The sequence below is a fragment of the Mus musculus genome, chromosome 4 (assembly GCF_000001635.26).
Source record: "Mus musculus strain C57BL/6J chromosome 4, GRCm38.p6 C57BL/6J".
Taxonomy (NCBI): Eukaryota; Metazoa; Chordata; class Mammalia; order Rodentia; family Muridae; genus Mus; species Mus musculus.
The window spans coordinates 27,672,496-27,684,872 of record NC_000070.6 but is presented as its reverse complement, the minus strand read 5'-3'; positions in this window follow the sequence as shown (position 1 = coordinate 27,684,872).

The following is a 12,377-nucleotide window of genomic DNA, read 5'->3' as shown; positions in this document are numbered from 1 at the left end:
CATGTTGGCAATCCCCTGTAAGACGCTATCAGCAGGAGACAGAGAGAAGCAAAGGGATTGTATCTGACACAGCTCCATAAGTAAGTTGTTCAATTGACTGCAGAGGTAGGAAGCCTTCCCAGGGTGATTAATTCGAATGGCTTAAACTAGTGGATATGTGCTTTTAAATGATTCTTTTCTTTTTCTTTTTTCTTTTTCCTTAAAGAAGAGGCAAAGTGCATTTGAAAAAAAGCACTATTTTATAAGACGTTAAACAATTTTAAAGCTCTGTATTTTGCAGTAATTTTGAACTAAAAACTGAAGACTTCAAAATTAACTTTATAATAATTAAAGTTCGATCATAAAAACACTAATTTTATCTTTTCTAGGTTGGAGTCTTTAAATTGTATTTATGATATGAAGATTTAGAATCAGTCTGACCAAAAAGAAAACATAAAGACTGCATAGAAATATGAACTCAAGATGAGCCTTTCTGTTTAGACTAGAAATTAACTTTCAACAAGAGATTGGACAGGACTTTTCTTGAATAGAGAAACAGAAAAATACTAATTATAAAACAAAACAAAACAACAACAACAACAACATGTATGTAGATTTTTACAATTAGGAGTTTCCCCAGAAATATTATATAAAAAAAAAATTGTTTCTCAGGGTTTCTGCCATAATGATCTAAATGTTTTCAATACTTTACTTAAAAAAAAAACTAACTGTTAGCAGGGTATGGGAGCACATGCTTGTAATCTATACAAGGCAGGACTTTCCTGTTTGACATCTGCCAGATTGGGCTCTACAGTGAGTTCTAGGCTAAAGAAAGAAAGAAAAGAGGAGCGGGGTGGGGGGGAGGTTGAGAGAGGACATCACTGGGAAAGGTGCTTTTCAGTGAACATGAGAACCTGAGTCCAAATGCCTCATGTCCATGCAGAAAGCACGTGTGACTGACAGCTCATTTGTATTCCAGACCTGTCAGATGGAGTTAGGCAAGTGCTCGGTAATCAGCAAGTCTAAATGAAAGAGACACTCTGGGGCTGGTGAGATGGCTCAGTGGGTAAGAACACCCAACTGCTCTCCGGAAGGTCAGGAGTTCAAATCCCAGCAACCACATGGTGGCTCACAACCATCCATAACGAGATCTGACTTCCTCTTCTGGAGTGTCTGAGGACAGCTACAGTGTACTTACATATAATAAATAAATAAATATTAAAAAAAAAAAAAGAAAGAAAGAGACACTCTGAGAGACACTGCCTCAAAAGTAAGGTGGTGAGAAACAGAGGAAAGAACCTCATGTCAACTTCTGGTATATGTGTGTAATATGTGTGTGTGTGTGTGTGTGTGTGTGTGTATGTATATGTATATATTAATTTATAATAAAGGAAAAAATGAAAGTAGGTAAAAGAGTGGTAATTTTAGACCTAATGAGAAAGAAAGAGATTATGAAGTTTCTCTAGATTATTCAGCTATTAGATCAAATGAAAGTATGACTGTAATAAGGGGGCATCTTCCAGAGTTTATTGAACATAGTATAATGGTAACAAAAAACTCACAAAATCTGAAAATTGAACTTTGATGGTTAAGCACTTTTTTTCTGTGCTTAACTGTTGATATTTGTGCAATATCCTTTGTCATTTATACTAATTTAGCATTCAGTATGCTGTTTTGAACATGGAGTGTCATGACAAGAAAGAACAACATAATAAAAACATAGTTTTCATGTATTTCAATTCTATTGCTAAATGAAACTAATTTATGCTTTTATAGATTTGAAAGAAGGAAAATGCAGTAATTTAAATTTATGCTAGAAAAGTTTTTAATGTTTTGAACTCTGAAATTGTCTACATGTTCCACGACTATTGTTTTTAATGTATGGAAAGATTAAACTATGATCAAACTTGATATTTAGAAAAGATAACTTTCAATTTTTATGAATGAACAATAATTACATGTTTTTGAAACAATGTGATGTTTTAATGTATGTTTAAAATTCACATGGTTAAGTTAGGATAATTACTAAATATATCACCTCACATACCTTTTTTGACTAAAATGTACAAATTACACTCAAACAATTGAAAAATATATAATTACATTGAAGCACTGTTCACAATAGCTTAGATGTAGAAGCAGCCATAGATAGTATTTTTCCACAGAAGACCAAGATGGCTAAGCATAAACACACACGCAAACACACACACACACACACACACACACACACACACACACACACACATACTGGGATGGTGGTCAGCATTATCCTAGAGGGAATTCAGTCATTTTACAATAATATACTTGGAGTTGGAAGGCACAAGTAAAAACAAAACCACAGGACCGCAGAGGCTAACAGCTTCTGGAACAGGCAGAAGCCACAGAGCTTCTGGGGCAGACCTTATTTCTAGCTCCAGACACCTGGGCACCTTCCCTGCCAGAGGAGAGGTGTCTGCCCAGCACAGGAGGGCTTTGCCACAGCATTTGGGGGAGCCATCTTGGTTCTGGGATTCCACCTAGACTAGTCTGCACAGAGGAGAGTATGAACTGCAGAAGCTAACAGCTTCTGGGTCAGGCAGAAACCATAGAGCTTCTGGGGCAGACTGCATTTCAGTCTCCAGACATCTGGGCACCTTCTCTGACAGAGGAGAGGTGTCCACCCCGCCCGGGAGGGCTTTACCACAGCATCTGGGGGGGCCATCTTGGGTTCCCGGATTCAGCCAAGACTGGTCTGCACAGGTGAGAGTGTGGACTGCAGAGGCTAACAGCTTCTCTTAAAACATTTTGATTTTTTCTTTCTTTTTAAAAAATTTTCCTCTATCAATTTCTGAATCTTTTTCCTTATTTTGTTTAGTTAGACAAAGAGTCTTTCAACTTCATTTACCTTGTCAAAGGACCAGCTGGAAGAGATTTGTTTGATTTTTCTATAGTTTTCCTTGTTTCTATTTGATCAATTTATGCTCACATTTTTACTATTTCTTGCATTGTACAGGATGTGGGTTTGCTTTTTCTTTGCTTTTCCAAATTGCTGAGTTGTATAATTAAGTTAATTAATAGTGATCCTTCAGATTTTTTAAAAACAGGAACTCAAAACTATAATTTGCCTAGTGTTGCACTGTTCAACATGTTGGGGGCCTTGGACCAGCTATTGGTTGGTAGCTCAGTGTCTGAGAGATCTCAGTGGTCCGGGTTAGATGAGACTGCTGTTTTGCATATGGGGTAGCCCTCCTCCTCAGCTTCTTCAAGCCTTTCCCTAATTCAACCATGGGGTCCCACACTTTACCTGCTTATTGGACCTTTTTGTGTTTTTTCTTTTCTTTTCTTTTTCTTTTTCTTTTTTTTTCTCTGTTTCCCACCCCCCCCCCATGGCCAGCTTTAGTTCTTGGTGTTGTCTAATTGCTATCTTTTGAAAAAAGAAGCCTCTTTAAGAAATTAACTAGCTTTCTAGTTGGCGCCAGCACTGGGTCACCTTGGGTGTGGAGTCGGCAGACACCACCATGATTCCTAGAGGACTCGCCTCAAGATCTTAGGATCACTGGTAAGTGGAACACAATATCTGTTCCAATTAAATCGCGCAGGATCTGAGGCAGCAGTAGGGAAGCAGAAAACCGGCCTGACCAGTGGCACAAGTCCCTTCTGGTTGGCACCAGCACCTGGTCACCTTGGGTGGAGAATCAGTGGACATGCCCACAGTCCCCAGAGGACTCTCCACGAGATCTTAGTATCAGACAGCTCCATGGTCCTCAACTGAATCCACAAACACATCAAAACAATCATCCATCCTGACCAAGTAGGTTTCATTCCAGGGATGCAGGGATGGTTTAATATATGGAAATCCATCAACGTAATCCATTATATAAACAAACTCAAAGACAAAAACCACATGATCATCTCCATTCATGATAAAAGTCTTGGAAAGATCAGGAATTCAGGGACCATACCTAAACATGATAAAAGCAATCAACAGCAAACCAGTAGCCAACATCAAAGTAAATGGTGAGAAGCTGGAAGCAATCCCACTAAAATCAGGGACTAGACAAGGCTGCCCACTTTCTCCCTACCTATTCAACATTGTACTTGCGGTCCTAGCCAGAGCAATTCAACAACAAAAGGAGATAAAGAGGATACAAATTGGTAAGGAAGAAGTCAAAATATCACTTTTTGCAGATGATATGATAGTATATATTAATGACCCTAAAAGTTCCACCAGAGAACTCCTAAACCTGATAAACAGCTTCGGTGAAGTAGCTGGATATGAAATTAACTCAAACAAGTCACTGGCCTTTCTGTACACAAAGGCTAAACAGGCTGAGAGAGAAATTAGGGAAACAACACCCTTCTCAATAGTCACAAATAATATAAAATACCTTGGCATGACTCTAACTAAGGAAGTGAAAGATCTTTATGATGAAAACTTCAAGTCTCTGAAGAAAGAAATTAAAGATCTCAAAAGATGAAAAAGTCTCCCATACTAAGGGATGGGCAGGATCAATATAGTAAAAATGGCTATCTTGCCAAAAGCAATCTACAGATTCAATGCAATCCCCATAAAATTCCAACTCAATTCTTCAACGAATTAAAAAGGGCAAACTGCAAATTCATCTGAAATAATAAAATCCTAGGATAGCAAAAACTCTCCTCAAGGATAAAAGAACCTCTGGTGGAATCACCATGCCTGACCTAAAGCTGTACTAGTAATAAAAAAATCCATGGTACTGGTATAGAGACAGTCAAGTAGACCAATGGAATAGAATTGAAGACCCAGAAATGAACCAACACACCTATGGACACTTGATCTTTGACAAGGGAGCTAAAACCATCCAGTGGAAAAAAGACAGCATTTTCAACAAATGGTGCTCACACAACTGGCAGTTATCATGTAGATGAATGTGAATTGATCCATTCCTATTTCCTTGTAATAAGGTCAAATCTAAGTGGATCAAGGAACTCCACATAAAACCAGAGACAGTAAAACTTATAAAGGAGAAAGTAGGGAAAAGCCTCGAAGATATGGTTACAGGGAAAAATTCCTGAATAGAACAGCAATGGCTTCTGCTGTAAGATCGAGAATCAACAAATGGGACCTCATAAAATTGCAAAGCTTCTGTAAGGCAAAAGTCACCTTCAATAAGACAAAAGGCCACCAACCAATTGGGAAAGTATCTTTACCTATCCTAAATCAGATAGGGGACTAATATCCAATATATATAAAGAACTCAAGAAGGTGGACTCCAGAAAATCAAATAACCCCATTAAAATATGGGGCTCAGAACTAAACAAAGAATTCTCACCTGAGGAATACTAAATGGCTGAGAAGCACTTGAAAACATGCTAAGCATCCTTAATCATCAGGGAAATACAAATCAAAACAACCCTGAGATTCCACCTCACACTAACCAGAATGGCTAAGATCAAAAATTCAGGTGACAGCAGATGCTGGTGAGGATGTGGAGAAAGAGAAACACTCCTCCATTGTTGGTGTGATTGCAAGCTTGTACAACCAGTCTGGAAATCAGTCTGGTGGTTCCTCAGAAAATTGGACATAGTATTACTAGAGGATCCTGCAATACCTCTCCTGGGCATATATCCAGAAGATGTTCCAACCGGTAAGAAGGACACATGCTCCACTATGTTCATAGCAGCCTTATTTATAATAGCCAGAAGCTGGAAATAACCCAGATTCCCCTCAACAGAGGAATGTATACAGAAAATGTGGTACATTTACACAATGGAGTACTATTCAGCTATTAAAAAGAACGAATTTATGAAATTCCTAGGCAAATGGATGGACCTGGAGGGCATCATCCTGAGAGAAGTTACCCAATCACAAAAAAAAAAAAATCTCACATGATATGTACTCACTGATAAGAGGATATTAGCCCAGAAACTTAGAATATCCAAGTTACAAGATACAATTTGCAAAACACATGAAACTCAGGAAGAACGAAGAAGAAAGTGTGGACAGTTTGCTCCTTCTTAGAATTCAGAACAAAACAACCATGGAAGGAGTTACAGAGACAAAGATTGGAGCTGAGATGAAAGGATGGACCATCTAGAGACTGCCATACCATGGGATACATCCCATAATAAGCCTCCAAATGCTGACACCTTTGCACACACTAGCAAGGTTTTACTGAAAGGACCCTGATATAGCTGTCTCTTGTGAGGCTATGCTGGGGCCTAGAAAACACAGAATTGGATGCTCATAGTCAGCTATTGGATGGATCACAGGGCCCCCAATGAAGGAGCTATCCAAGGAGCTAAAGGGGTCTAAAACCCTATAGGGGGAACAACATTATGAACTAACCAGTACCCCAGAGCTCTTGACTCTAGCTGTATATGTATCAGAAGATGGCCTAGTTGGCCATCAGTGGAAAGAGAGGCCCATTGGTCTTGCAAACTTTATATGCCTCAGTACAGGGGAACGCCAGGGCTAAGAAGTGGGAGTGGAGGGGGGGAGTTGGAGGGAGGGTTTGGGGGACTTTTGTGGTAGCATTGGAAATGTAAATGAAGAAAATACCTAATTAAAAATAATAATAATTAAAAAAAACTTTTAGAAATAGAAAAAAAATCACCCTGGGAATCCCCGTAGCAGTAGGCCTAAGCATATCCTCTCCTACTGAGGTCCAAAACATTAGTCCAGTTAGAGAAAGTGCATCCAATGACAGGCAACTGAGTCAGAAACAGACTCTCATCCTATTGGTAGGGGAACCCTAGAAATCCAGGATACATATTTTCTACAACTGTGTAGGAATCCTATGTCTAGCTTCTGCAAGCTCTTTTTTTGGTGGTCCAGTCTCTGTAAACCCCCATGGGCCCATGGGAGTTAGCTGAATTTGTTAGTGTCCTTCTGGTGTCCTTCACCCTTTCAGCTCTCTCAATTCTATCCCTCATTCTTCCACAAGATTTCTTGAGTCCTCCTTAATGTTTGGCTATGGGTCACTTCATTTGTTTCCATAAGATGATTGATGAAGCTTCACTGGAGACAGTTATGCTGGACTCCTGTTTGCAAGTATAGCATATTTTCATTAATAGTGTCAAGGATTGGCTATCTTACCTGGGATGTATTTCAAGTTGGGTCAGTCATTGGTTGGCCATTCCCTAAAATCTGCTATCTTTTTTACCCCTGTGCAACCTGTAGACAGGATTTATTTAAATGCTAGCTAGAGTCACCCTTTCAAAGGACCAAGGCTAGATCATCCTTCCTCCAGCAAAATCAAGTTTGGCTGTCTCAATGTTTTCATGACAATCAGCATACTCTTCTTTTAATTTGTACCTCAAAAACTGTTTCTCTAAGGGAAAAGAGGTAGTCATGGTCTAGAACCATACATTTGTTATTGAAAACACAAATTAGTTAAATGAGTAGAAGGAGGTTTCCAGGATCCTAAGTACAAAGTTAAAATTTTCCATTCATTTGGTAACTTATTTGCAAGATACCAATAAACTTGATGTCAAAGGTCAGATCTACTGAGGCTTTCCCTACGACCCTTTTCCAAACTTGGAATATGCCTGACAGGGCCAATGGTGACCTACAGCCAGGTTTTCGGGGGTATTTCTTTGGATCATGAGAATCCAACACGTCCTACTATAGAAGGTTATGAGTATGATTATCGAGGCAGGAGTGGGCTTGGCCTATAATGCTCCCTTAGTATAACATTGACTAGTTGACTGGATTCTTGATTATTTCGTTCTATTGTCTGATAGTTTCTGCTGACTTTATCCCATTTCTCATCAGCAAATAGTAATGTCAGGCCCTAAAATGATTAATACTCTTGTTTAGATGAGCCATAAAGCAAATCCCTGCATCACCATATTTAAATCTGGATCATGTAAAGTTCTAGATCGTCAAGAATAGAATAGTATGGTGGTTACCAGTATAGTCAGAGTGTGCTATGAACATTTGTAATTGGACCCATAGAGAACAACATTGCAGGTACACTGAGGCAATGAGTTTCAATTAATTATTAAATAATGATTTCTTTATTAATCAACACTGCATTTGATCATTTGTGACCCTGACTAACCTTTAGTCTCCTGTTATTTGATTGCATATAATTTGGGTATTTGGGAAAAGGTATTTTGTAGATTTAATTAAGAACCCTCAATAATTAATATTTCATAAGAAAATTGCATGAATGCACCTATCGATAATTCATAATTATCTTGAAAACAGGCATCAGCTTTCCATAGTTATAATGAAATCCTTCTTAGGGACAATGCCTTTGATCCATGCAACTGGTTTTCTATAATACACATTGTTATTAGTTTGGAGTGTGACCTGCTGGCTTCAATACTCGTAGAAGGTATCATGCTTTATGATAAAAATCTTCATGCACAGTATACATTGTTACATGTGTTTGTGTGGCACTGATACCAGAATATGAAAGAAATCTTAGGGAAAATTATTTATCATTTTCTTAGTTTGCCTTTTGTTGCTGTGACAAACACCATGACTAAAATAACTAGTGTAGAGATGGGTTAATCCATACTACACTTTCTAGATGACAGTCTGACACAGAGGTAAGTAAGGTCGGAGCTCAAGGAAGAAACCTAGTGGCAGAAGCTGATGCAAAAGCCATAGAAAGTTGCTACTCAGTGCTATCTTTATGGATTACTTGGCCTGCTTTTATAAACCATCCAGAACTATATGCCCAGGGTTGATACTGTCTTACAGTATGCCAGGAGCTTGTACACTCCTATAGTAAAATGTGATGAAGGCGTTTTCTCAACGGAGGGCTCCTCTACCTTGGTGACTCTTGCTCATGTTGGATTGACAAAATTCTAACCAGCATAATCGAAGAATGGAAACTTGCTTCAGCTGGAGCTTATAGTAACACTGATCATATTTATTCTAATCATCACATAACTTGCCTTATTATTTTCTAGTCATACAAACTCTTGGATAAAATTAAAAATAGAACACTGTTATAGACTCAGTGTGATAATTCTGAATATAGAAAGTAAGGGTTGATGGGACCTTTTTTTCCTGCCCAAATGGGGAGGCCCGGTGCATATTATTAAATTATATTAACAGTGGTTAAAGTAAGGTTCACCCATAAAAATTAATTTCTGTTTCTGATTTAACCTCAATTAATATCATTACTTCTAAAATAATGGTATTATTCATCAACCAGGTTTTAGAAAGGAAGAACAATTTCTCATGGTTAAAACTTTTAATTTGTTAAAAATGATGTTCAAATGATCCTTGTACATGAGATAACTAATTCTTCTGTAGAAAATGACACAGTCTGTGCTATATGGCACAAGTTTAAAAGACAAAAGTCAATAATGTTTATGCTAAAGTAATTTGTCAGAAAATAAATCACCGTTTTCTATTTACACTCATTAAATTTTCTTCTATACCTTTTCATTATAAGAGTTGCCCAACACATTTTTTTTAATAAAAGCTGTTATTCGCATTCTTCTACATGATAACCACCACTTGTGCCTCCACATAAAACCAGAGACACTGAAACTTATAAAGGAGAAAGTAGGGAAAAGCCTCGAAGATATGAGTAGAGGGGAAAACATCCTGAATAGAACAGCAATGGCTTCTGCTGTAAGATCGAGAATCAACAAATGGGACCTCATAAAATTGCAAAGATTCTGTAAGGCAAAAGACACCTTCAATAAGACAAAAAGACCACCTACAGATTGGGAAAGGATCTTTACCTATCCTAAATCATATAGGGGACTACTATCAAATATATATAAAGAACTCAAGAAGGTGGACTCCAGAAAATCAAATAACCCCATTAAAAACTGGGGCTCAAAGCTAATCAAAGAATTCTCACCTGAGGAATACCGAATGGCTGAGAAGCACCTGAAGAAATGTTCAACATCCTTAATCATCAGGGAAATGCAAATCAAAACAACCCTGAGATTCCACCTCACAATAACCAGAATGGCTAAGATCAAAAATCCAGGTGACAGCAGATGCTGGCAAGGATGTGGAGAAAGAGGAACACTCCTCCATTGTTGGTGGGATTGCAAGCTTGTACAACCACTCTGGAAATCAGTCTGGCAGTTCCTCTGAAAATTGAACATAGTACTACCGGAGGATCCTGCAATACCTCTCCTGGGCATATATCTAGAAGATGTTACAACCTGTAAGAAGGACACATGATCCAGTATGTTCATGGCAGCCTTATTTATAATAGCCAGAAGCTGGAAAGAACCCAGATGCCCCTCAACATAGGAATGGATACAAAAAACGTGGTACATTTACACAATGGAGTACTACTCAACTATTATAAAGAATGAATTTATGAAATTCTTAGGCAAATGGATGGACCTGGAGGGCATCATCCTGAGTGAGATAACCCAATCACAAAGGAACTCACACAATATGTACTCACTGATAAGTGGATATTAGTCCAGAAACTTAGAATACCCAAGATATAAGATACAATTTGCCCAACACAGGAACCTCAGGAAGAAAGAAGACCAAAGTGTGGACACTTTTCCCCTTCTTAGAATTGGGAACAAAACACCCATGGAAAGAGCTACAAAGACAAAGGTTGGAGCTGAGACAAAAGGATGGACCACCTAGAAACTGCCATATCCAGGGATCCATCCCATAATCAGCTTTGAAACGCTGACACTATTGCACACACTAGCAAGATTTTGCTGAAAGGACCCAGATATAGCTATCTCTTGTGAGACTATGCTGGGGCCTAGCAAAAACATAAGTGGATGCTCACAGTCAGCTATTGGATGGATCACAGGGCCCCAGTGGAGAAGCTAGAGAAAGTAACCAAGGAGCTAAAGGGGTCTGCAACCCTATAGGTGGAACAACAATATAAACTAACCAGTACCCCCCGGCGCTCATGTCTCTAGCTGCATATGTATCAGAAGATGGTCTAGTCAGCCATCAGTGGAAAGAGAGGCCCATTGGTCTTGCAAACTTTATGCCTCAGTACAGGGGAATGCCAGGGCCAAGAAGTGGGAGTGGGTGGGTGAGGAAGTTGGTGGGGGAGTGTGTGTTGGCGACTTTTGGGATAGCATTGGAAATGTAAATGAAATAATACCTAATTATTTTTAAAAAGCTGTTATTTATTTTCTTGTTGAGTTCTACTGATTTGTGCATTTACACAGTTGTAATATTGGAACATAATGCATACATTAGGAATAAAAAACTATACATCTTGAGGAAATTGGTTTCCTAACCCCTCTTTTTGGGAGAGATTTAGACTTTTCTGCCTACCATTTATTTCTAAAATAGTCTTAAGAGTCACTTAATGCTTATGTATCTATCAACATGCACATATTCCATGGAACATCTGAATTAGTGTTTGCCACCTCTAATGTAGCAGAAAATATATTGAAATTGCCAGAACAACTATTGAAAATTTAAATACTGCTGTCATAATTGCTCAGCAATGGGGTTTATGTTGCCTGCTGTAATGCTTTTATACAGTACACAAGGACTAAGTTTTTTGTTGTTGTTGTTGTTGTTTGTTTGTTTGTTTGTTTGTTCCACTAATTAAGTATAGCCTTTTCTCAGTAGCTAACACCTTTGGCTATATTTAGGTAAACACTTCACAAGACAAAAATAGGTCCAACACTGATAGCTATATAGTGAGAGGAATGCACACACACACACACACACACACACACACACACACATACACACACACACCAATACTAGACAAATTTTCTATTAAATCTAATTTTGATCTAAATTACAATTGGAATAAAATGAACAACAAATAAAATTGAGAAATAATTACTAATTAATTAGTTGTGAGATTCTACCACAGACACCCTGTTTAAGAATATCTGTCAAAAAGGGAAAAGGACAAAGGATTATAATACAGTGAAAGCAGGGACAGCGACAGGTCAGCTATCAGCAGCATAGTATCCTAAGTAATAATTGGGAATCAGAATTATATTTGCAAATAATTTCTGAATCACAGGTAATTTGTTGTTTATATAGTACTTGTATATAGATATTGAAATAATCATTTTGATGAAAATAATATAGTTATACCAGGTGTTTTTATTACACTAAGCTGAGTTCATTGTGTTTTACTACATTTTTATCTATTGTATATAAAGGGCTGTACACTTGATGGAGCTGTGGTTTACACATATAGATAACTAAGTGCTATTTTTGCTGTGACTGTGATAATGAGTTTTCCAGATTGTCTAATCCTCTAAATTGGAGAAGGGAGTGAAGCTGATGTCCCTTTCCAGTGTGAATATTCTTCATGAATTCCTCCAAGGCTTACTGAAACACAAAAGCACAATACATCCTGATTAGGTTCTCTCTCTATCTGCACACGTTGTATATCTAACTTTTTTGTCCTTTCTGTTTTCTGTAGACTTTCAGAAACACAATGTTGTCTAGATTATCAATTCTTCAACTCTCATTTCTTTGACTATGTCATTGACTT